The following is a 21,737-nucleotide window of genomic DNA, read 5'->3' on the forward strand; positions in this document are numbered from 1 at the left end:
TCACCTGTGATCAAGACTGCCTAAGCAGTTGAAACGCGTTAGGTTTGGAGATGAAGGCATTCCTCCTGGCTGAATAAAGCACAAGTTACTCCACGAAGTCCTGGTCAAGCGTGCTTCTTGTCTTTGATGGGAGGTTTTGTTTTAGAGTTAATGGAGGTTGCCCGCCCCCAGCGCTATGGCCGCCCTGGATAGAGGTCCGTTACTCCATGTGGGCGAAATGAGGTGTGGATATATATATATATATATATATATATATATATATATATATATATATATCGAAATTCTTTGTGCTCAGCGTCCGCCGAGCAGCGCCATGCTCCAGCCACTTCCTGACGGCAGTTTGTGCATAGGTGGCGAACCTAATTATCCACTCCAATTACCGTCACCTTCAGTAGCAGTAAATACACGAACTCCAAATCTGTGCAAATAGGTAGCCTTTTAATTTCAGAAAAAAAATCAGCAAAATCTACTCTACGCGGTTTGGGAATCCTTTCCCTTGCTCACGAGTGATGGTAGAGGGTTTGTGATACGTTTAAATTAACATGTGACTAGTGCAATTCAAAAACATAGAAAACAGACTTCCGCTGCTTGTGAAAATATCAGTGAACGTGAAGGAGATGCGGTATTGACAATTATAAATTCATTACACGGCAATTTTAATTCATACAAAGAAACATTATATGTCAGGCGACTTCATTGAAATCATGTCCCCTAATTTCATTCTAGCGCTCGTATCTTTCACTTTTATGCCGTCTGTGTGTTTTTTTAAGGCACACAACTTTATTGACAATTCTGCCTCGCGGCATTTCTCGCAATTCCGCCCCAGTGGGCAATTGTTTCTCATCGCATGAAAACACTCAGACTGAATACTATATTATTATCTTGTTATCACGCCCCTGTGGGCAAAATTCGAGCAGCAAATAAATTATACACAATTCAATTGATACGCCATTCTGATTAACGTTGCCACTGTGGGCCCATTTCAAAGATATAAAATATATAAAAAAATTTAAAAATGCTTAAACAAAAATATATGCAAAAGAAACAATTGATGGACGGAATGTTGGACAGTGCAAACATTCACTCCTAGTCACAAGGAGGTGGGTTAAATCCATCATTCTTTTGCTCACCATACCACCCAAGTTTGGACCCAGCCATATGCAAATCAGTCTTGACCCTGTTCCTTGTCAGCCCGAACTACCGAGCCAGGTCCTCCCTAGACCAGAAATGAGCATCCTGGGACCGATTTCGGGGCATCACCATTCATCAGCCAGACTTGAAACCCCGAAACCGGTCCTAGGATGCTTGTTTTCAGACCTGGGAGGACCTGGACAGTTCGATCTGGACTGTTCCCATTGGGCCCTGGGTCAAGACTGATTTGCATATGGCTGGGTTCAAACTAGAATGGCACGGTGAGCAAAAAAATGATGGATTTAGGACCAGATCCCTGTACTGGGGTGTATGTATAACATTGTTCTGCATTCTGTCCATCAATTGTTCTTTTTGCATTTGTCACCCCGAGTGGGACGGGTATGCCCAGACGTGGGTTCCGTGCTCTCCATGTCACTGGTGTCAAGCTATCCTGGCTGATCAGGGGTGAAACCCTGATACCGGCCCTAGGATGCTTGTTTCCAGTCCGTGGAGTACCTGGCCTGGCAGTTCGGGCTGGACTATTTCCATTGGCTGCAAGGTCAAAACTGATTTTCATATGGCTGGGTTCAAACTGGAATGGCATGGTGGGCAAAAAAACAATGGCTTTAGGCCCAGATCTCTGTACTGGGGTGAATGTATGACATTGTTCTGCATTCTGTCCACCAATTGTTCTTTTTGTATCAAACAAAAATATAAACAAATACTATAAAATTCTAAATAAATATTAATACAAAAATATATTTATCCAATATTAAAAAACATGTTGGAGTCTGGCAATTTTAGATATACTATTCCCACTCCCGTATATGCATCAGAAGAGGCAATTTAGGACTTTCTAGAGGTTAAATATATTATTAACACTCCAAACTATGGAAAAGTCGGGAAAGTGTTGGATTTAGGAGAGGTTAAATTTACTTTTACTAATCCTAAAATATATACAAAACATTTAAAAAATAAACAATGATCCAATTTACAAAATTCATAAACAATGTAATCAAAAATAATTGCTATTTAATTATGAACTTTCCACCCTATATCCTTACAAATCTAACAACCCACACCTTAAATATAATTAAACTATATTGGTATAACACAATGTATATAATTAATAATCAATTCAATCATCAATAATAATTTATTAATTAGTTGTTAATTATTACTCAATCACCTTCTCACCATACTTAATCATTATACAATGTATATAATTATCAATCAATTAAATATTTAACTATACATTAAGAAGAATTATTTTCATATTATCATTTAACTTCTTATCCTGTAGCCTTACAAACGTAACAACCTGCACCAAAAATCTAAGTATAATAAATCCATATTACATAATATAAATAATGAATTTCACTCATACCTACTTAGAAATGATTAGTTAATGATTAATTCATTTCCCACCCTAGCCCCTATAAAGCCAAAAACCCACTACTACATTACAAATTACTATTTACAATTACATACATGTTTTTAAATCAATTACAATTGCAAACTATTTTATAAAACCAATAACAACTATACAAACATAAATGAATATATAAACTAAAACACATTAATTTTTTTTTTTTATTCTTTACAACAATGTTATTGAAAACTCTATTTACAACAGTGATATTCTTAACATTGATATTACGTACCGTATAAAACAATACTCCTGACATTGATATTTCTGCATTACAGTATTTTTGGATCGCAAATCTTTTCACGATATTTTGAAGATATTTACAATTCAATATTTTGTCCAAAGACTGTATTAGTGAAAGATGGACTGGCCCTTTGAAGCAGCCTTTATTCTGCAGTTGGCACCCATCCTGCTTTGGAAAGGGGTACAAAGACACTCCTGTAGGCAGGTACAGTGAGTGACTGCACCTACCTGCAGTGCTATATGTGCATCTGTGTGATCTGTGCTACAGAAGTAGCTGCGCAAGTGTCTATTGCCCCTTATGAAATACCAAACCTCCCTGTGGGCACAGAAAGCTGGTGCTGCCAAGATAGTTTGTGTAATACAGCCAGGGATCACAAAATAGCTCAGCATTTACTCATGGAGCTATGACCGTGTGTAGATAGAGCACAACCTGATTTTTTTTAGTGAAACAGATCTTCTACCCTTGCTGAATTGGAATGTTACCCCCTGGGCAGGCTTTTTGGAAACTGATAGCTGTTGTGAGGTGGTACTGTGTGATATTGGCAAGCGGTGTAATGTTTATCCATTCCTTAGCTGTGATGATCTGTGATTCTGCACCCTTGTTTGGCAGTGGTATGTGTAATGATGTACCTTGGACTGGCTATTTAGAGGTGTGATGCACTCTTGACTGACTGAGGTAGTATGTAATACTGTACAATTGATTATCTGTGGTGATGTATATTACAATATCATTGATTGACTATGGCGATATTAATTAATGCACACTTCGTTGGCAATAATGATGTGCAGTTATGCACTCTTGGCTGGCTGTGGTAATGTGTACTACTGTATCATTGTTTAGCTATTGTGATCTGATGATAAATTGGTGGACTTATTTAAGTGCTGGCTTTCACGTAGGCCCATGAAGGGTTTGAGCTGGTATGTCACAGTACCACTGGTGGCATGTTGTGGTATTGGTAAGAAAAGTAGCCTTTTAATGGTTTAGCATTTTTCCTATTTGGTATTTGAGCTGTGATATCAATTCCTGTGGTTCCATATGTTTGAAAAGCCCTTGCTATCAATTCCAGTGATGTAATTGAAGTCAAAGCTCATATGATGTTACTTCCTGTATATACACGGGGTGTCGGAGGTAGTGGGGTTTACAATATATGTGATATGACTCTAGCCTCTTTGGTTTTAAGTTAAGCCATAATATAATATATATTTAATGATCCCATGCATCACAGGCTCTTGTGGAAACCATCTGGAACTGGAAACTTGGAATCAACTCAGGTCTCATACTGAAACACTGCTATGAATTCCAGCAGTCATTAACATTCTGCTTCCCTTACATTCCCAAAAACAAATTAAAATGAAGGGAGTTCGATTATGTTTGTTGCGGGAACTGGACTGACCGACAGGTAGTCGTGGGCCCCCCCTGCCAAATTAGGATCCGACCGCCGTGGACGTGGTGGGAAATATGCCTCTTTCCATTGAGGCTTATGCTGCTGCCCCAGTGCAAAGAAGCATGTTTACAGACATCCCTGCACCCTGTGGCAGGCAACATGCAGTGCCTGCCACAAGATGCAGCGATGTTTAGGGGCGCACCACAGGTGGGGTAGGGCCCAGGAAATACCTTTCCCTCAGCCTTTTCACATCAAAAGAGCCAACCCCATTGTGGGGAATGAGATCCGCCCAATTGCCCATCGGAAGCTGTTGGTCAGTCCCTGGGGTAATGCGGTCAGATCGACCGCATCGTAATGCGGCAGTCTGACCACAGTTAAAGATCTCTGTGGGAGCGACATGGTCTGTGTCGGTTCCACTGACATTGTAATCGGCCCCTAATTTATTGTGCTATGACTTTCTTCAGATGTTATCAAATTTAAACTGAAAGGTATGTTTACAGGCTGTACTATGGTTGTTTGAATCTGTAAATTTAGTGGTTAAACTGCTGTGGCAAAACGCCTTTTATTATTCTTTTTGTAGAGGCACATCACAACAGCGTGTGTTTGTACAAAGCATACAGCCGCTCAACTAAGCAAGCAAATTTGTTCACACAAGATAGATTCACTCACATTCAAATATCAAAACTGTAAATGCCCCTAGGACTTCCACTGGTTTCCGGAGCCCCCCTTTGTAGTAACCATTCATATTAATATGGACGTACTTAGCTGTTTTTGTCAGTCAATATTTCTTGCTGTTAACACTTGTCACAAACGGCCGAAAAGGTCTGACAATTATCTGTCACTTTTCTGTATCGCACATCACATGGGTGGTAATGGTAGTTCATTGACTTTCCTAAATTGTCTTAGAAGCCTGTGCAGTGTTGTAATCTGCTACTTAAGATTGCTGTAAAAGAAACCGAATGTGTGGACTCCAGCAATGGATACTCACCAGTTTTAGTTTAACAGTTATTACACTTGCTAACAAGAGATCTTAATAAATAAATCATATTTTCTGAGGGATCAATCTAGCCACATTGAAAAAAAAACTTGAATTTCCTGGATTGGCCAACTTCCTACTTTCCATTTTTTTAGGCATAATAGTACTTCATTTTTGCCTTCTTTAAAACAAAAAAATCTCTGCAGTTTGCCCAATAAAGTATCATCTCTGTAGGATAGCATCATTTTGCTTTTATATTGCATGCAAATACGATAAGTGCTTTATTAAATGAATCTACAAGTGCATGTCTGATACAGGCAATTTATACGCCCAAGGCATTGTGTGCAGATATTAGTTATTACCAGTTATGTCCCCCAGCTGGGCAGTATTGAATTTGTACAGACACGCTGTATAGGTGTTTTGAACACTATGGGAGACAACATGCGCCTGTGCTTGCTGCAAGCAGTGTTTATGATTATATCCGGAAATGTCCTTATTTCTCATCATGATTCTAAGGATTCAGCTCAGAATCCCTGTTAGTTCTGCACCCTCTAAATTAATGGAACCATCATATTGTTAACGTAAAAGATGCAAACTTAACACCTCTGCATCAAGGACACCCCTAACAAGGCCCTCAGTGTCTCCACCTTCAATGAGAGGACAATTATTGTCCACAAGCAAATTCATTGAAATTATGCATTCTGTTCCCCCATTCCATTCATTCTTATTATAATGCCAAACTGTGGAACATATTATTTAGATCTCTTAACTACTACTGCGATGCAGGCAGGTTTGCCCATCCTCATTGGTAGCTCAGATTTGATAAGCAATTATTTATCAGGATATTATGAATTGAAGGAGCCCCCCCCCCCCCATTCAAATCTCCTACCAGAGATACTCACCTCTAATTATGGAAAGATAGCCAATAATTTAATGAACTTTAGTGCTTTCCCCTCCATCATATCTTTCAAGCTGACCCAGTCAGTACCTCTGTTTTCTGGTCATACCCATCTCTGTTTGTTTTCACTTTTTGCTGCAAGACTGAGGTTCTGTTATAAAGCAACACTTGGATGCCCTTTCTAAGCATTTCCTGTTCTGTTACTATTCAGCTGTAACATCACCCTTGTTCTGTGCTCCTACCTTACCTGGATGACTGCTTCTAAATAAAATGGTGGGATGTGCTACATTCCTGAATATTTTTTTACTAGGCATTAATTTACCACTACACTGCATAGAAATCATCTAAATGATTTGGTAAGTCACAATGCTAGTATTTCATTTTTATTCCCTCCCGTGCTGGCCAAATTTGCTCTCTGATTGTCTCCAACTTATGCTGCGGATTGTTGAATTTCGTTCAGTAGGAGACTTATGATCAATATTATCTAGAGTTCCTTATTGTGTCTGAGAGACGGGTATCTCATGATTGTGCCCAGTCTTGAAATTATTAGTGCCAGATGATTGCCTCATTGCAAATGTACATCACATTTGGAAGAAAAAAATTAGTTTAACTTGAATATAACAAGCTACCATAAAACTAGCATTCACTCTTAATTATGCTTCACCAATTTTGTTAAAGTATTTTGCCATAGACAAGCACTATGCCACTGTTCCCCAGACCTTTACCTTCTGTCTGTTGATTCCCTGCCAGAGGCCATTAGGTTTATGGCACAGGGTGACTTGGATAACTAGTGCTTGGAGATTTTAACATTTGGATGAATTGCACTAGTAGTAGCATTATAGCCTGCCCATCTGTTTTACTTAATGAATAATCCTGACCTAACCCTACTTTCAAATTCTCCAACTAATTTGAAAGGACACTTTCGAGATTTCATTACACATTGTAACAATAACCTTACATGCTTTGGAATTACTCAGTGTGTTGGTCTGGTCGGTTTTGACAGTTTTTTCCTTCTAAACAAGGAAATTCATAAAATCGTAAAACATAGACCAGTTATTCCATTCCAAAATTAAGGCCAAGTTGTGTATACCTCTACCTAATACCCCACAGTGAACAAGTGTACAGAGCTTTTGGGCACAGTGTGCCAAATCTTTGTGGAGGTATCACCCCTTTATAAAGGTCTCCTACAAGTAGGGTTGCCTCCTCCTAGTAATTGGATAATTTGCCAAATATCATCCACATAGAAGTCTCTCAAGAGAATAAATGAAGGAATTTAACTTTAAAACACAATATACCAGTTCTTAAACCATCTCTGAAGCACTATGAAAAAGGTATTGTTTACGCTTAAAGTCATTTTTACATCTAAAATACATTCCACATCTAACAAACTTTGTCCCTCATTGAGACAGTTGATTGTTTTCTAAATCACCCGTGTGTGCATCATTTTTCCTCTCAGGGGAAATGTGGGGCATTCCAAAAATGGGTTACAACAGAAATTAGTGACATCCAAAACTCTATTAGACAGATTGATCAAACATACTCTGATTAAAAATAGGCATCCGGATGATGGAATCCTCCAGTATTCGAGATTTCTCCAAGTCACCATGAATATGCCCATTTACACACTCTCATGGCTTCATGTTCCCAAACAACATTCTCCCTATTCTGATTGCATAGGAGGTGGCTGATATGATGACTCCAACATGTGCAGTTTTTGTGAACTTACCTTGCAATTCAGAGTGTGTATTTGATGCTTTAAAACTATTCACCATTCCTCCTTTATTGGCGAAAGAAAACGTAGACACTGTACTTTACAATTTTTGACGGATTCGAGGTCTAGCTTTATTTGCTAACGTTCTTGAACAAGTGGTATTTGACTTTAGTAGAATGTAGAATCCCAAAGCCTTTTTATACTCATCAATTTAGTCTCGTTCTGAAATATTGTTTGGACGTGGCCCTGAGAGATGTCTAGGATAATATATTTGAAAAAGCAGACAATATTTCACTTGTATTACTGACCCTTTTAGATTTCTCAGTGACATGAACATCACAGACCATGATTCTTCTGCATTGTTTGGCTAATATTTCGGGTTCGCTTATGGAACAGTGTTGCACCTTTATGTGTTATTGGAGAAAAGATGGGTCTATGTTTGTATCCCAAAGGGTACTATCTGTAGTCCTGGCTCTTGCCACGTGCCATTCTCTTTAACATTTGTCTTCAATCTCTATTGACTCCTGTTTGTGATACACCAGTGTTCATTCAGCAAGATTATACCATGAATTTTTCATGGCCCTAGATTGTTGGTCCATTGTCTGGGCACAAGGGGCTTAATTGTGAATGAATCAAAGACTAAGGTTGTTCTTTTAGGGCCTTGCCAATTGCTATGTAATCTTACAGTGGTGCCCATGTCACCAAATGTGTGTGGCCTTCATTTTTCTGTTGCTAGCAAATTACATAAGTTAACCTAAGTTAGGTTTTAGTCAGATTGTGACCTCAGCTATATAGTAAAAAGCTCATTTTTCAAACTTACACACAGATTTCAATTTATTACAGCTAAATAATGTCCTGAGGCTACATGAAGCACACACCTGGACTGGGATTGAGATCCTTAGATCTGCCTGAAGTAGACCGGTGCTCTATTTAGGATCTGTTACAACTTTACCTGGTATTTGATCTACATCCATGGGGCATATTCATAAACTGCTTTTGTACACATTTAGTAGTGCTACTATAATGCTATTGACTTACTACAAATTGCAATTCACAGATCTGTGTGCAGGGGTCTCTCCAATCTTTAATGTGAAGAGTACCCACAAGTAAGTATGGGTTTTAGTAGTGAATGTAGGAGGCACACAGGGGAGTTGCATAAACTGTGAAATACCTACTACTAAAGGGGAAGTCTAAACAGAGGATTAATCTGAGATTAAAAGAGGGGTAGGGAGAGATTTAGTAAGGGACATGCACCCACCCACAAAAGAGTAGGCCCCTTATTATTCACAAACTGTCATTCGATAGTTACTACACACAAAAAAAGACCCAAAATAGTTGTAAATATACTCCAGCTCAGAGCTGGATTAATTCAGCACCACGTATGGCCGCTCACAGGTACAGCAATACCCTCACATAGAAAATAATGGACGTAGAAACTTAAAATAAAATTACATAGGATCTACTATTAAAGTAAATGAAATTTTTAAACTTTGTACAAATATAATTACATTTTATTTAATGTTAAAAAAGAAAAAAGCTATTACCTTTTTAAACTATTTTACTAACCATTTTTTAATATAGCATGTAAGGTAACATATATTTAATAAAAGTATGTTATGTACAATCTGTTCATTGCTTGTAATAATTTTAAATGCATAATAACATTTTTACCTTTTTCAATTTTGTAGGGCGTTTTTTTAATTAATCTTCTGAAAAGGTATTTTATTTTATATTGAATTTCTCCAAAATAATTAAATACTTAATTTAAAATTAAGTTAATGCTGTAACTTACCCAATATTAGTCTACATTTAAATTAAATATAACAGTTAATGAACATTAAGATTTAGCAGAAAAATATTTTTCTTTTTTTTTTTATTCTAATAAACATTTCCCTATATTTTACCATTGGGAGATCTCTGCCCCTATGGTAACAACAATCCACTCGCAAATTAGGCTCCACTGCCTGATTTGAGGGGTTAGGGACATGTAATTCTACAATTTTGAGTAACTTTAGACTCCTAAATGGTGAATAGCCTAAGGTAGTAATCTCACTTAGAAATGTAAGAGTGAACTTTTCACATGTAGATTAACTCATTTGTACTTTGTGAATATGCCCTATGGTCTTAAGGATTGGTGGGAATGTGGGTATGAGAGTCTTGGTACAAAGTAGAGTTATGAGAAATCGTCCAAAATTGTTTTGTGAAATCTGCTTAATTTTTGAGAAATGACACATATTGATATAAATTACATTTAAACAGACTTTTGAGCAACTTTTTCTCCGCAAGGGTATACCTGGCACGAAAAAGTAATGCAACATACTTGCAGAGCATGTTTCATGAGGAAAATGTTCTTCTGGTAGGAGGCCTGAATTTACTGTTCTATACCTGGGATCCTAATTAGAGGCTGCCTGCTTTGAGCTTTTCTCTAATAACAATGTTTCTGTGAACCATGGTCAGAATTACTATAAGAGAATCATCAGCTCTTAGTAGCTCACCTGATTTTCTTTAGATTGTCATAGAGTTTTTTTCTTTTTCCGACCTGCCTCCCAGGACCTGTCCTCCTGGGATGTATTCAGCCATATTGAACTGGTGTCAACCGCACCATAAAAATATGTGTATTGTGTCCAGAGAACTAAAATAATATGTTTCCCTTTTGAAGATTTCACCTAGGTGGTTACACAGATTATAATTATGTTCTGGAGCTTATCTTGCCCATTATCCTAAAAGGGATTACCTAGTGAATGATGTCACAATTGTTTTTATAACCCAACTAGCCCTCTCTTTATGAAAGTAAAGTCCAGAACTCAAAGTGATGTAAGATTGGTAAGTGAGCAAGTTTTTGTTTCTTTCACTGTAAGGCCCATTTAAGGTGCTAGAGTCTTGCGGATCATCTCAAGGCAGCAGTTATAATGAGTCCAAATAGCTTCAAGAGTATTGAATGCACAATGAAAGAAAGGAAAGAGGTCCTAAACCAAGAAATTTAAGATGAATGGCTGCTCTCTATTTGAGCATAACATGAGTGCATTCCATTGAATGTTGTGCCTGCATTAACATGTAATTATATTTTTTTAATGGTTGTATCACTGATTTAGTATACAACCTTTGTTTATCCCAGGGAAGGCCATCAACTGCTGCTGGTACTGAAGACCTTTGATGTCCTGCATATACCTTTTTTGGTAAAGAATATATAAGCAAACTTTGAAAATGAAATTTTCACCATCATGAGGACGTCTGTAGTCGTAATTACAGTGGTAGACGTTTGATTATGGGTTTTCAGTGGTTGGCTATACCAGATCTGGTGAAAAGCACCCCCAAAAATTCAAGTGTCAGTATTCAGAAACAATATGCCGGTTGCGTTCAGCACTAAATGCACGTTTAATTCTTACTCGAGTCCTGTAAAATGATGTATTTTGCAGCATCCAAGATAGAAATGAAAGGGGTACACACCTTTTTTCGTGGCAATACACAGACAGGTATTCCTTGCAAGGGAAACTTGATTTCCCTTGGAGAAAGCATAATTAAATAAAATATGTTTTTGCACCCTTATACTGGAGTGGTTTGTCTGTACTGTAGGCTACATACGGTATTGAAAATACATTGTGCACAGGGTTTACACTGAGAGGTCAGTGCCTTGCATAGATTTACCGGTTTACTCATATTACATGTTGCAAATTGTATATGTACACCAGAGTCATATGCACAAGCCTAGGATGCTCCTGTATACATTTCAGTGCATTTAAGGCCACATGTACGTATGTTTTATTTTACCACCATTAAGTTGATGGTAAAATGTGAATGTTTTGCAACTGCATTTCTGTCCAGTAGCTGCTGCTCCGTAACGTGAGGGGGGGCGGGAGGGGGTGGTGGTTTTAGGGGGCGATGGGAAAAAATCACTTACCTGTGTGCTGCCACCTCTCAGTCTTCTTCACCCGCTTCCAGGAATCCGGCGGCAGGAACAGGAAAGACCCAGGCTTCCAGTATCCCCAAGCCAATCATAACACTGCTGATAGCAGTGTTGTGATTCCTCTGAGCACCAAGGTTTGATGCTCAGAGAGGGTCTAAGAGCCTCTGCATATTCTTCACGCAAGATGTGCAACACAGCAAGGTAGAGAACATGCCAAGTGCACATGACTGTCTGGCTGGCCCAAGACAGCTGTCACGCTGCCATGTGCACTTAGAGTGCCACCACTCCTCCCCCTGCTCCTCTTACACAGCCCAGCCCTGCCCCGCCCCAAATCAGCTGAGCCGGGTTGGAAAATAAAATGATGATAATGCTTGTTTATTTTTTATTTTTCACTTGCTCACAAAGTAGTGGGTGACGCTCCTCCGCCTTGGCAGAAGAGCCACCCCATTTCAGTCGCATACCATTCTTACATACTACTGTGGGTCGCTATTAGAAAGGGACATCCTTAACAAGCCCCTTCCTAAAACTGAATCGCCAAGCCATTTAGCAATGTGATAATAGGTTACCGAATTGTAAAATGGGCCTTTATGTATAGAAAAATGCTTTTTTCCAGTCGCAAAGTCACCGATTCTGTGAATCAGGCCATTTGCGACATGAAAAAAGTTAGATATATGTGGCCCATAGTTCGAAGTAAATGCCTCCCGATAAGGGTTATCATGGTGAAGATCTAGTGCAGCATTGTGATTTGGTCTATGTGATAACGACTGCGTGATTGATAGTCGAAAAACAGGCACAGTTGGCGAGATGACCAATCCAAGTAAAAAAAAAATGCCCCAGCATGCTGTTACATTTATACAGCATTTTGTTGACACGTTCTTTTAATGCCAAAGTGAAAACTAGTGGACAGGATAAATATTTCAAGCTCCTTTTGTAAGATGAGGCTATATATCAGAGTCATTGCATGCCGGTAGGCTGGTAGTCGCTTGTTGGGAATTTCCATTTGTGGGTGCACTGGAGTGTTTGATCGCATCATTCTCTGTGCAGATAATGGTTGTATGCATGGGTTGTCAAGTGCATGCGATGTAATGTAGTAAAATTCAGCCTTCATCCAAGAACTGCAGTGGGATGAGGAAACTCCATCAAAAGCCATCTTTTCTCTGCTAAGCTTGTCAAACGCATTATTTGTCACCTTTTTAAATTATAGCTCTCAGCACAAAAGGTAAAATGAAAAAGAAACTGATAGCTATAAAGCGTTCCTTGTCGTTTGTCACCAGTACCACAATTAAAATACATTGCTTGCTTTAACCTGCATTGCATTGTGTGCAGCCGAGACGCACGCGCTGTTTAAATTGAAATGCTGAATGTGGTAAAGTATGGAAGCTAATGTGCCAGCCGTACCTTTTATTTAAGTGAGTGTAATATATATATAAAATGTAACTTAAGTTTGAAGCAGGCCTTTCATTCATTTAAAAAAAAGTCAGTTTGTGCTTTAAGTCGTGGTGTCCTAATAAATGTGTACAAAGATTTATTCGTCCACCTCTTGGCTCTGCATATGGCGGACATAAAAGGAAAAAATTCTGGAATGGTCCATAGAATTTTAATCACAAATATAAATGGCTTTGTTCGATTGCACACCTGTTCCTCCGCCTTGGACAGAATTTACTGGCATGTGTCCCAGTGACAGTTTGACATCAAATAATTTAGTCTATGGGTCCTTGATGGTGTTTAAAGAGAGTTCCAAGGAGAACTAATGCTTTTAATATGTTGATTAATAAGAGAAGTACTTAACGGGTGGCCATTAAATGTCTTTTCTTATAACTTCATTTTCTGGGTCCGATAGGCTTCAGGACGTCAGTCCCTGAAAGCTGTGTACGAAAACTGATGGGGTTATCCTGGTGGCTATGGGTTTGTAAATCAAGCTCTTGACAACTGGCTGTCCAGTCAAGTGCAGAGGACATCCTAGAATGTTTGCCATCTGAGCTGCAAATGCTTTTACCCTGTGAGGAAAGTTGGCAAGAGCACTGCTAATAGAATTGCAGTAGGACGTTTCCTGCAAATTGGGGTGGGTGCTGAAAGTCTAAAGGTTGCCAGAAAGAGTAATTCAACATGTGGATTACACATATACATTTGAGTAATTTACCACTTCCAGCCTGTTTAAGAACTGTTCTGCCTGTGCCTAAGCTACGCAGTCATATTGGATGCCTGACCAAACAATAAATCTCAAATATCTGATATCGACAAAGGAAATAGTCTCTAAGGTTTTTCTGGAACCATATATGAGCCTGTTTTCTGCAGAGTGCAGCTTGCACATTTTGAGGTTAGTAAATCACACAGTTTAAGGGTAGGTTAGGTGCTCATAAAACTGTTGCAAGTAGATGTAGTATTTTTGGGGAATTCCCCTAATTTCTTTTACTTTGTGTACATTCACAAAATGTGCATTGAATGTTCTCAATCCCTTTCTTGAACACCTTTTTAGGTCTGGCTTGACAGCACTGCTGTCATTGGACTTATGTGATCAACAGAAAGAGATCTTTAAAAAGCACTAGCGAGAAAGGGGCATTGGCTCCACCCACATGTTGATCTTCATCTGTAGTGAATTTGATTGGGTGAAAGTTCTGCTGAAAACGAAGGCTTGCATTGCACATATCAAGCTAATGGTCAAGGCTGTAGGGCTGCTTGGTTCATTGGGAAAGTTATGTCAGCTGTACTGGTCTGGTGTAATTCACATTTCAACATTGTTATCAATGGTTTTATCCTAACCTAGGACAGTGCGTAAGACTTTCTTTTATGAGTAACGATTTTATCCTAATATATGTGCAATACAGTACTACTAACGTACTTCAGGCTGTACCATTGGCATTAATATTACAATGGTTTTAAGTCTCTGTGCAAAGAAATACATTGTCAAATATTGTACTGGTCTGATCTGTTTATCATGAAACATTATTATACAGGCAGTAGCCTGTAATTAATTATTGTGAAAAGCATATATTCAATTCTGTAGGCCTTTATGGAACATTATACATAGTAAACTCCCAGACAAATGAAATAGAAAGGGGTTTTATGCTGGTAAACTCTGACAAATGCAACAAGAAGCAGATAAGTACATATATCCCTTTTTAGGTCAGGTTCCAGTAAATGCTTGGTGTCCCCAGAACAAGAGTTAAAGCTCGGATTGATGCATACTTTAAGTCTCCCTACATCGTTTGATGGTTCTTTTTAGATGAAGACCACATGGTCATGCTTATGTTTTAAATATGGCCTCTCATTTTGTACTGTGAATGACTTGACACAGACTGTACACTTAAACATTTTGATTGTCAAATACTTCATGTTATCCTAGAGGTATCCAATGTTCTGGGTTTTACAAATAGAGGCTGCTTACATGCAAATATCACATGGTTCCTTGCTAATGATGGGAACAGACTACAATAACGTAGGCAGTTGCCCCGTGGGATATTTGTTTGGTTTACATAATTTACACCCTAGTAAATCTGCAAGGCTCCTATAGGAGGGGTTACAAATTGTATTTCCACCTGAAAAATACATGTTTTTAAAATGTTGATAATAGTATTTAGTGGTAAATGCATTAAATAACTTTTGCATTTTAATGATAAACTACTTGTTGGCATTTATTTACTGAGTGTTATTTTTGTGTGTTGCTCAATTCTTAGATTCTTGCTCACAACACCTCCTTGCGTCAGCCTCTGGCTACTCTGCCTTACTACCCTGAGAATCAGGTTGTTCAAGAATTTGAGGTCTTTAATAAAAGGATTTCACTCTGTGAACTCTCAGACAATTGCAAGAGGAAATAATTTTACACTTGGAAGTCTGGGGGTCATTATGATTTTATTTATTTATTTATTTTATGATTTCTAGAGCGCCTGGTGACCCGTAGGCATCCCCGCGCTATAAATCTGTTCAGACCAAAAAGGGGGAAGAAAGGGGGGAAGGATTATTTGGGAAACAGAAGGGTCTTGAGTTTCTTATGAAACAGGGTGTGCGAGGGTTCCAGACGAAGGCTCTGAGGGAGTGCATTCCAGCCTTTGGAAGCTTTGACCGCAAAGCGACGGCCGCCGGTTCTGGCCTTCCTGAATTTTGGTACAGTGGCCAGATGTTCGGCGTCAGAGCGAAGGGATCTGGAAGCTTTATATGGTATAACCATGTGTTTTAGTGCGGCTGGGCCAACTCCATTGATAAGCTTATGGGTGGTGCACAGGGCTTTAAATTCTACTCGCTGGCGGACAGGAAGCCAGTGAAGGGCTTTGAGGGCAGGCTTGGCTGACACTCTGGGGGGAAGGTTCATAATAAGTCTGGCCGCCGCATTTTGGGTGCGTTGGAGTTTGGCCAGGGTGTTTTCCGGAGCCCCGAGATAGATGGCGTTACTGTAATCGAGCCGGGCTAAGACAAGTCCCTGGATCAGTAATTTCCTAGATAGCGGAGGGAGAAGGGGTAGAATCTTACGCACCGAACGCAAGAGACCGATACACGTACCAGCAGTCTTGGTCGCCTGCGTCTTCATGGTTAGGTCGGGTTCCAACCACACACCTAGAGTTTTGATCTCCTTTTGTAGGTGCGGGGATTTCGCCAAATGAGTCAGGCCAAACCGAAGGTGGAATGGATGTCCATTTGTTTCCCAGAAGCATGATCTCGGTCTTTGCACCGTTTAGCTTCAAGGCCGAGTCACTCATCCAGGTGTGGATGTCCTGAAGACAGTTCAGCAGGCTGTCAGGATGGTTATCCAGGTGAGACAGGGAGACGACTAATTGAGTGTCGTCAGCGTAGTTTATTATTTTAATCCCATAAGGGGCTACTACGTCTTCCAGGGGGGCCATGTAAACATTAAACAAGGTGGGGCTGAGCGACGACCCCTGGGGAACACCGTTCTTGAGAGGAAGAGGTTCCGACCGAGAGTTACCGTCCCACACCTGGAAGGAGCGGTTGGCGAGAAAGGATTCAATCCATGCTCGCGCCGTGCCCACAATACCTGCCTTGGCCAAGCGATGTAATAAGACACAGTGATCCACCGTATCAAAGGCGGCACTAAGGTCCAGGAGGATCACTGCCACCGATCCTCCTGAGTCCAGAATGCCCCTTGCCTCCTCGATGACAGAGAGGAGGGCGGTGTCCGTACCATGGCCGGGTCGGAACCCGGTTTGGGATTGGCGCAGGAGATGGTTGGTCTCAAGGAATTGGGACAGTTGCGAGTTGACTAGCTTTTCCGCCATCTTACTGATACAAGGGAGCAGTGAGATAGGGCGGTAGTTAGCCATGTCGTCCGGGTTGAGTTGGGGCTTTTTTAACAGGGCCTTAACGACAGCATTCTTCCAGTTGGGGGGCACCGTGCCTTCCGACAAAGAAGTGTTGATAAGGTCCTTGATGATAGGGGCTATAATGTGAGATACCTTTTTTAGGAATCTAGCCGGGGCTGGGTCGAGAGGGGAACCGCTTTTCATTTTCTCAAGCGTGGAGGTGACTTCAGGAAGGGAGACTGCTCTGAAAGTATCCAGCTGTAAATTGTTATTACCGTCCGCTATGTCCGAGATGGAGGGGGGGCTGATGATGGGTAGGGAATCCAGTATCCGCAAGATTTTAGAATCAAAATAGTTGGCCAGATCCTGACTTCTGTCAGGGGGGGGGGAGTGAGAAGAGGGTGCTGTAGGGATGTTCAGTAGTTCTTTAACTATCTGGTATGATTCCTTGGAGGAGTTTGTAGCGGTTTTGATTCTAATGTCATAGTATGACGATTTGGCTGACTTCAAGGCAGTTTTGTAGCGTCTTACTGCCAGGTTATACTTGTCTTTGTTACTGTGAAGCCAGTCTTTCCTCCACACTCTCTCGGCCTTTTTACACTCTTTACGGAGCGCTCTGAGGTCAGGATTATACCAAGGTGCGTGGCCCTTGATCTTGTTTTTGACCTCTCGGTTTTTAAAAGGAATGAGGCTATCAAGGGAGGAAGAAATCCAGTCACTAACCTGAGTGTCCGCAATGGCGGGGTCGGCTGTGAGACTGGGGGTGGTGGCCTCCAGAGCCAGGGCCCAGTCTTCAACCGAAAGTCTGGCCCAGTATCTGTTCTTGGTGAAGGTAGGAGGTTTATGCGGTTTTTTAAAAGAACCTGGGAGGAAGACCGAAACCAAGAAGTGATCTGTCCACGGGAGGGGGAGGGAGTTGGTGAACTGAAGGGCAGGAATGTTAGAGAACACAGGGTCGAGCAGATGCCCTTTCAAATGCGTGGCTCCTGAGTTAGCCAGGGAGAGGCCGAGGGCGCCCAGATCATAAATAAGGTCGGATGCTCCTGTATCGAATGGGTCGTCGAAATGGATGTTGAGGTCACCTGTAATCAGGAAGTTGGATGTTAGGTGAGCCAGGGATGCGACGGTTTCCAGAAAGGCAGCAGAGAAGGGGCCGAAGTGCCCTGGAGGCCGATAGACCAAAAGGCCCGACAGGGAATTGGTCGGGGAAAGCTGAAGCGAGAAATGGCAGCTCTCCGACTCCTGGCTCTGGGTCTCCGAGGATCGACAGGTAAAGTAGTCTCGGTGAATGATAGCCAGTCCACCTCCTCGACCAAGAGGACGAGGTTGGGACATGATAAGAAAGCCCGGGGGGAGGGCTGAGACTATGTCGGAGTTAGAGTGTCCGGTGATCCATGTTTCGGTTAGAAAAAGTATATCTAACTCGTAGTCGACGATTATATGATTTATGAGTAGGGCGTGTTTTGGCAGCGATCTGCAATTGAGTGTCGCTATTTTGAGCCCCGGGAGCGGGGGGGTAGTACTGGGAACGGTTAAATTTCCAATTTTGCAGGAGTTGCATATAGTGAAGGGGTCGGTGGGGTCGGATATGGCATGACAGTTGCTGTTTCTAGTAGGTCTGAGGCTGAGGAGATCTCGGCGAGAATAATGTCTCCTTGTGGCAGTGGGGTCCGGCATGGTGTCTGGCCCTGTGCCCGGTCGTGCGCGGACGGGCGCAGACGGGCTTGCCTTAGGCGCGCCTTCGGCGCGCAAACGGCGCTCCCGCTGCGCTCGTCCGCTGCGCTGGTATGGCCGGCACATTTGAGGTAGATAAAGGGGGCGTGGCTTCTAAGTGGGCGTGTCTGCCCTTCGAGCGGCAATGGCGGTGGAGGGGAGTTTCCCTGTGTCAGCCCTCAATCGGCTGTGTCAGGGAGAATAAAGTCGACCCTGCTTGGCGCTAGAAACGAGCGCTTTACAAGCAGGTAAGAGCAGTTTTTTTAAAAGCAGTGCAGTGAAAGTGAGAATTTCGGTTTTAAAACAACAGTAATAATAAGCACAAACAACACACCTCCGGCTTCCGCCTCAGAGGTCAACAAACTTGTGGAGACACTAGTATTCAGCGTTTAAATACCACAAGGGGGCGTGGCTTCTAAGTGGGCGTGTCTGCCCTTCGAGCGGCAATGGCGGTGGAGGGGAGTTTCCCTGTGTCAGCCCTCAATCGGCTGTGTCAGGGAGAATAAAGTCGACCCTGCTTGGCGCTAGAAACGAGCGCTTTACAAGCAGGTAAGAGCAGTTTTTTTAAAAGCAGTGCAGTGAAAGTGAGAATTTCGGTTTTAAAACAACAGTAATAATAAGCACAAACAACACACCTCCGGCTTCCGCCTCAGAGGTCAACAAACTTGTGGAGACGCTAGTATTCAGCGTTTAAATACCACAAGGGGGCGTGGCTTCTAAGTGGGCGTGTCTGCCCTTCGAGCGGCAATGGCGGTGGAGGGGAGTTTCCCTGTGTCAGCCCTCAATCGGCTGTGTCAGGGAGAATAAAGTCGACCCTGCTTGGCGCTAGAAACGAGCGCTTTACAAGCAGGTAAGAGCAGTCTTTTTTAAAAGCAGTGCAGTGAAAGTGAGAATTTCGGTTTTAAAACAACAGTAATAATAAGCACAAACAACACACCTCCGGCTTCCGCCTCAGAGGTCAACAAACTTGTGGAGACGCTAGTATTCAGCGTTTAAATACCACAAGGGGGCGTGGCTTCTAAGTGGGCGTGTCTGCCCTTCGAGCGGCAATGGCGGTGGAGGGGAGTTTCCCTGTGTCAGCCCTCAATCGGCTGTGTCAGGGAGAATAAAGTCGACCCTGCTTGGCGCTAGAAACGAGCGCTTTACAAGCAGGTAGGAGCAGTTTTTTTAAAAGCAGTGCAGTGAAAGTGAGAATTTCGGTTTTAAAACAACAGTAATAATAAGCACAAACAACACACCTCCGCCCCTGATGGCGGAAGGACTCCCATTGCCGGGCCGGCGGTCCATTCGCCATCACACAGGATATTCCCACCGCCCCATTAGGAATGGCGGTGGGAATCCTAATGTGTCCGTGGCAGATGGAAAGTCTGTCCGCCACAGTTCCGCAAGGCGGTCCTTTTCTGCCTACCTTGCGGAACCAAAAACAGGATTGCATTGCGGCTGTGCCTTGCAGGCACTGCCATAGGGAATATGAAATACGTTTTTGCTTGTCTTTTCTCGGCGGTCATCCCACTGCAAAAACACAGGCAGAGGCTGGATTTGGGGGCCCGTTGCAGGCCCCTTTGTGTTGGGGGTTGCACTGGGGGGTACCCATGGTACCCCCCTGCATTTCCCTGCACTGCGTGGCAGGCATCGCATGGTGCCTGCCACGTAGTGCAGGGAAACAGGAAGCATGGCATTTTAGCATTTTTAGCATTGCTAGCAGCACCGCCCACAATTTAAAATGCCATAATTGCAGTGGTGGGACCGCCGCACATCTGGTGGGCGGTCTTGGCACTGCAACGATGGCGGGCGGACTGATGTCTGCCCGCCATCATAATGACATCATAATGAGCCCCTCTGTGGCAGCTACAAAAGGAAGAACTTCCTGTTGAGAGCTCCTTGGCGAGCACCTTAGTGAGGGGCTATAAAATGTCTAACACTAAGAGACCATAAGCAGATCTCTAGTTCAGGTGGTGCTTGAGAGGAGTTGGTGTCATTGTTTATATTTTTAATTTTATATTTGAGATTTCATTATCTGAGAATTAAAGTACATTTTCTTTAAAAAAAAATTGATTAGTGAAAAATGAATATGCATTTTGTAGAATCCTTTAAAAAATGTTTTAAACCTTTTGTTTCTTTCATTTGGCTTTAATTTGTTTACCAATGCTATTGATATTCAATTCCTGATACAAAAAAATTGATAGTAACACTAACTTTCCCCTAAACCTTTAGCAAAGTCTTGCTTTCTTTTTAAGCTGACTGCAGATACAATGGAGGTGTTGATTCTAGAGCATCATCCTTAGACCTGGCACTTTATTTGGTAGTCACTGGCTCATGCCCGCTCCCAGCCCTACTAGTATGACCAAAAATGCTGATGTTACTATGAATGCTGATCTTCTGCCTGCATGTCAACGAGATCTCTGGTACTTGTTGCTCCCTTTGGAAGAACTTGTGGAAAATTCCTCCTTGACTCTTAGTTAAAATGAGATGGTTGGTTATCTAGACCTCTGTCTCATCCTGTTTGAATTTTAGTAAAGCATTCTTGCTTGGTGTATTTATAGACTTCTCACCTTCAGATTGTGTAAAATGCAGGTGTCAAGTCTATTACTTTATTTACCTCAGGGAGTTCCTGTTAAATCCCAGTTGGCCTTCCTCTAAAGGTAACCTGTGAAAAAAAAGGAGCTTTGTAAGACTCTTTACATGATGCGCAAAGCACTTTTTTCTGAGTTGCCCAGCTCTCTGCTTCATCCCTATGTGTCCTTTTACATGCTTCATTCATCTTATGCACTCTTGGTTATTGTCATGTCCTATTGCACCACAGGAATCAGGTGATGTTTCTTGGTTCTAGCTCCTATTCCAAGTACTCCAGTGGTAAAACACATTGACCATTTGAGTGCAGAGTGAGTGGTGCGCCTGTTACTGTATAGGATTCAGCACATTATGTCAGAGCTACTGTTAGTATCAATATTTATTCTATGGGTTACAGCCTTTAGGCAGCTCCCCTCTCCACATATACTGATATTCAATTGATTTAATTTTGATTTGATTTGATTTCGGAATTGATAAAATACACTAATACGTTGTGGGGCTTTATGGTGCTCTAAAGATATTTT

The 21,737-nt window shown here is 41.5% G+C and overlaps 1 protein-coding gene across 3 annotated transcripts in view; it reads left to right on the plus strand.

Moving 5' to 3' along the window:
* RALYL (RALY RNA binding protein like) overlaps positions 1–21,737 on the plus strand; it is a 1,731,499-nt gene that overhangs the window by 843,447 nt on the left and 866,315 nt on the right. The window lies entirely within an intron of this gene.

Source organism: Lissotriton vulgaris, chromosome 4_1, assembly GCF_964263255.1.
Source record: "Lissotriton vulgaris chromosome 4_1, aLisVul1.2, whole genome shotgun sequence".
Taxonomy (NCBI): domain Eukaryota; kingdom Metazoa; phylum Chordata; class Amphibia; order Caudata; family Salamandridae; genus Lissotriton; species Lissotriton vulgaris.